This window comes from Carassius gibelio, chromosome A10 (assembly GCF_023724105.1).
Source record: "Carassius gibelio isolate Cgi1373 ecotype wild population from Czech Republic chromosome A10, carGib1.2-hapl.c, whole genome shotgun sequence".
Classification (NCBI taxonomy): domain Eukaryota; kingdom Metazoa; phylum Chordata; class Actinopteri; order Cypriniformes; family Cyprinidae; genus Carassius; species Carassius gibelio.
The window spans coordinates 6,470,924-6,476,923 of NC_068380.1; positions in this window are offsets into that span (position 1 = coordinate 6,470,924).

Sequence of the window (6,000 nt, forward strand, 5' to 3'; positions counted from 1 at the left end):
TTCCATACCGACAACACTGTTCTGACCTGCAACAACATCTTCATTGCTGGGTTTATAGTAGTTCTTTGCTCCAGCAGCCAAGTGATGATCAACATACCAACAGCGTACAGAAACAAATCATTAATCATGGTATTTTACCCTCCCATTTCTTTAAGTGTGAGTGAATATTATTCAGCTCGGCCTTAAGCCTCTCCAGCTTCTTTACGGCTCAATGGCGTCTTACACATTTAACTGAATGTTATATTAGTCACAGTCAAAGTGCAGAATCCATTTCGCCTCTTTCTAAATAACTAGGCGATGAATGAGCTCCACCATCCGTAACAGTTTCAGATCTGCTCCACGGAGAAACCGGTCCAGAAGTAGAAGTGTTTAATCTCTTTATTATCTTCGCTGAAGATTATTTGATGGAAGGAAAGCCATGTCATCTGATAAATTTAAGTGTGTGCGGGTTTACTCAGCTCTGTATGATGTCTTCCTCTAGAGATAAAGCTGGCACACTGACGAGGGCTGACGGATGAAGAAAATGTGACTCTGGCGTGCTAGAATTCGATTACGGCACCATTATTGCAATGTCATATGTGTCAGATCTCAGGTTTCCGAAACACATGATTGGCATAACCAAAGACTACAAAATCTAATCCTGAAATCAAAATGATGGGAGCTCTTCTAAGGGGCTTAAAGCACCTCTCCAGTCCCAAATCTTTACAATTTTGATTGGTGTTGAGATTAATTCTCTGATAGCTTGATGCAGCTATTGCCCTTCTTTGACAGCTTGACAAGCCTCACTGACATGACTGTTCATCTCTGTGGACGACTGAACTGATCCTGCCTGCCAAATCATCTCTCTGCCTGAAGTAAAACTGTGAATATGTCTGAATAATATGCAAGTTCGGTCCCAAACAGTGTTGCCAACTTCTTTCAATGGAAAGTAGCTAAACCCTGCCTGAAAAGTCGCTAAATGTCGCTAGATGACGTCATATGCTAATTAGCATATTCGTGACGTAAGTGCGTCATATTATCTTGCCCTTTCTGTGCTCATGTACTGCATTTTAAGGCAGCCAAAAATTCTCAATAAAAGTTTTTTATTATTATATTTGAATGTTTCTGTTGTCCGACAATGGAATTAATATTATAATGACTGAAACGCGCCTATTAAGAATACATAACCAGCTCTCAAAGATGTTAATCTCTGCACTAAAATCCTATTCACGACATTGTCTAATGAAATCACATACACATAAGATTAAGATAATGATTGTACTGTGATTTCGGCTATACTTGTATGTAAAATAGAGTTAGAAGCAACAGAATATATTTTTTTAACTGAAAGTGCTGCTCCTCTCTGCTCGTTGAACATAGCAGATGCAGAGAGAGTGAGGCGTGTGCGCACGCTGGGAGAAATAGAGAGAGAGAGAGCTCGTGCGGCAGTACCGGAGAGTCTCAGAGACTAAATAAGGTCTGTCAAAAAAAGTCGCTAGATTTGTCGCTAGTCGCTTTTTTGGAAAAAAGTCGCTATGGGGGTCTGAAAAGTCGCTAAATCTAGCGACAAAGTCGCTAAGTTGGCAACACTGGTCCCAAACCCTAAACTTACCACCTAGATAGCATTTTCAGACATTAAAGCCATGCATCATTATGCTGCCAGCTAAGATACTTTGTTCTTGACCAATTCAAGATGGTGGACAAAGTGACTTGAAATATATTTAATTCAAGATATATTATTAAAAAACACTTCAGTCTAAATTATTATGCACTATTTAGAGCCCTACATTGTTAGCTTAGCAAAATCTAATACGGAAACATATACAGCTCAAATACAGTGATTCCTCAGGGATGCTTTGGATAAATTTAGATAACAAAGTAATCCAATTTAGCTATTCATAATGTAGTCATAAAAACCAGAAGATAATAGGCAATTCCAAGTCATGTGTTCCCTTGGCAATCCATTTCTAGGAGGCTTTTAGAAAAGCACTGTAAAATAAATTCTGTGGTTAACAATAAAATGTGAATGTAACATATTACACATATAGTCATATGCTTCAAACATCATTTGAAACCACTCTTTTAAAAACATTGTTTCCAACAATTTGTTATATATGCTACCTTAGAAGGTAGCTGGCTGTGTAGCAGGGGCGGATCTACCCCAGTTGGCAGCAACGAATTAAGGGTTATGGCCAATTTGAAAATTTACGAGCGCGAATCTTTCGTGATTCGTGATCCCGCTCCGAACTCCCGAACTGACTCAAATGATTCGCGATCCTGCTACGAACTCCCGAACTGATTCAAATGATTCGCGATCCCCATAACTGACTCAAATGATTCGCGATCCAGCTCCGAACTCCCAAACTGACTCAAATGATTCGCGAACCCCATAACTGACTCAAATGATTCGCGATCTCGCTCCGAACTCCCAAACTGACTCAAATGATTCGCGATCCCGCTACGAACTCCCGAACTGATTCAAATGATTCGCGATCCCCATAACTGACTCAAATGATTCGCGAACCCGCTTTGAACTCCCAAACTGACTCAAATGATTCGCGATCCCCATAACTGATTCAAATGATTCGCGATCCCGCTCCGGACTCCCAAACTGACAGTGGGTCTCATTCACTATGCGTAGGCACAGATTTTTGCGTGAAATGTGCGTACGGACGTGTTGTGAATTAGGCGGAAAGTTCTCGTGAGAAGTTCAAATGTGCATATAAATAAGAAAATTGTACGCAAAAATTAGTGAATGAGACCCATTATTCGCGATCTCCATAACTGACTCAAATGATTCGCGATCCTGCTACGAACTCCCGAACTGATTCAAATGATTCGCGATCTCCAAACTGACTCAAATGATTCGCGAACCCGCTCCGAACTCCCAAACTGACTCAAATGATTCGCGATCCCCATAACTGACTCAAATGATTCGCGATCCCGCTACGAACTCCCGAACTGATTCAAATGATTTGCGATCCCCAAACTGACTCAAATGATTCGCGAACCCGCTTTGAACTCCCGAACTGACTCAAATGATTCACGAACCCCATAACTGACTCAAATGATTCGCGATCCCGCTACGAACTCCCGAACTGATTCAAATGATTTGCGATCCCCAAACTCTAATAATTTACAAAGTATTAATATACTGTAATATTTTTGTTGTTGTTGCTATAAAAACACCATCAATAGCCTTTAAAATGGCTTAAAATGCATTATATAAAAAATAATGAGGCAATAATGATTGGTTAAAAATAACACTGTTAAAATACATAATGTAAGCAAATTTATGTACATGTTATTACAAATGCCATGTGATTGCTGCTGTTACACTTACAGGACAAGCAAAACCTTGTTTAGGCTACTGACCAAACATTTCATTCAAATATTCACTTAATCTTTCATTTTTGGACACCTTTTTGCTATAGATGACACAGGCTTTATAATTTCTTCAACAAAACACGTGCATATCACAACCCTTACTAAAAATAAACCATGGTTTTATCATAGTAAACCCGCATAGTTTCCTTTTGCATGATTTCTGAATGCTTGAGACTATAAAATAAATTAATAAATTAGAGTCATAATAAAATTATAGCCACAGGTAAATGTCGAGAGCTACAATTGTAATTTCTAAATAATAAAATGTATTCATTTAGTTTTTTATTTGATTAAAGTTATTTTTTCACCCCTATAGTAGGTGTTTTTTTCCATCATTATATTTGAGGAAGGGGGGCACAACTATAAATCCTGCTTATGGGAACCCTTAAGGTGTTGTTATACACGTCTCTGGGAATGTGTGCTTTATTACACACACACACACACACACACACACACACACACTGAAGCACGCGTGGTGTTTTCAGCTCTTCGCTATATTGATGCATGATGTATGCTACACATGTGCACGTCAGGGCGCTATGAGAGGATTTCACCATTTCATTTGATAAAACTATTTGTGCCTATAATGTTTATTTATTTATTATTATTGTAAGCTAATAAAACCTATGCTTCAGGGACCATATTCATATAACATCTAAGGCTAAATCAAGCTCTTGACTGGTTGAGTTAGATGATGATTAACACTAAACAGAAGAAAATCAGTTGAATCTCAACAGTAAATGGCTGTTAAAATCTTGTGTTTCTTATAATAAATTGACATATTGATAACACTGAACCTTTTATAATGCTCTTAATTACATGTCGACGCATACTGTATGGATTAGTGAGTGTGGTGGTGCTTATGGGGTATTATGAGGTGTGTAACATTAAAGTACCGCAAGAGCTTTATTGATCATACGGCTACTGTGCTTTTGAATTGCTCTCGCAAATACTCAAATAACATCAAGAAATCGTGACATCCTTAAACGATATATTTCCATGTTAGAATTTAGCACTCTTTGCACATTTGTTTCTGACCTTAAAGTTGAATTTCAATTTGTACCAGTGTTGCACACTGAATGTACATCCAGACATTTCCCCACATCTTAGAATGACAATACAACAGTTAATGGATCCATCTTTGCAACTTCTCCCCAGGGGCTGGCGGAGGGTAAGATTTTCTTGTCTTTCCTTGTGTTTCTGATTTGTCATGTGATTAAATTCATATGCCATCAGGACACTGCAGCACTTTTGGGTTGGCTGATCTGGCTTTGAAATTCCAGGCTTTTTAAATGAGATTTCACACTATATTTGGGCTGCTTTGAGTGATTTGTCTGTTAGGAAGAGAGAGGAAATGTAGTGTCCACTGGGCTGGAAAACTAGAGATTGCAAATGTCTCGGCCTAGAAGTGATTGCATGACTTTTAAAAAAAAGAATGCATAAATCATATGACTCCTGCATGTTTTTATGTGCTCTTCATCGCACCAGCATATATATATATTTAAACACACACACACACACACAAAAAAGAGTCCCCTTGAAATTGCTGGTCCACCGGCATTAACGCTAACTGTCAATCCTTTATATGGCAACATCCTTATAATTCTGTATGATGCCAGTAACTGAGACTCTGATCTTTGACCAATGAATGTAATCCAAAACTCCCTCTGTTTTTTAAGATGATATAAATCTAAGAAATATTTCAAATAAAGTTAAAGGCTCCAATTAGAACCAAAACCATTTTACAGCCTGATGCAACAGTGAGGAACATCTAGATCTACAAATAAATTCTGAATTCTCTACTGGGGCTTTAAAGATCCCAGAAATTAAAATATAACTTAGAAAAATCTATTTAAAGTAATTCTGTTTGCTGGTACAATCATGTTGGGGGGGGGGGGGGTGATGGGGGAGTGTTGCACGGACTGGTTACTTGGGCCTACAAATCAATAACAATCATACTTCATTACATTTGAAACCATTGCTTTAAAGTTGCTAATAAGTTCACGTATAAATAACTCATATCAGTGACACCAAAAAAAAAAAAAAATCAAACCTCCAGATTAAAGCCAATTAAAATTGATATGGCAAACAGGCACAATCATGTTTTTCAATGTTAGTATTAAGCCACAATAAACCTTGTTTTTTTTTTTTTAAAGACCATTTCATTTGCCTATTTAAAATCCTTAATACTGACAAGTTTACTAGGCCACTGAAAGATGCTGGTCTAACGAAAGGATTTTTTTTGTTGCAAAGACAATTCAGTAAGCTTTGAATAATTCAGAAGCAGTTACGCCCATTGCTTACAGTTTGCAAATCTGCTGACCTCTTGTACTTAAACTAGAATTATGGGCTTAAACCTCTCGAGGGAGCACAGAGACTTTTCCACCAATCTATATAGAACCCTCTGAACCTACAAGTGCACATCTTTCTTTCGCAAGTTCTAGCGCCTTGCCGATGAGTGAAAATGATTGCCGAAAAAATCCCATCCAAGAGGTGCAAACAGGGGATGCTAATAACCCCATTCAGATATCGAGTATGGATGCACTCGCCTTTGGCAATAAATTGCTCTGTCTGCTCCAATCCCATTCGTTTCACGTGCAGCATAAACATCAAGGAGAGCCCCAGGCGATTTCG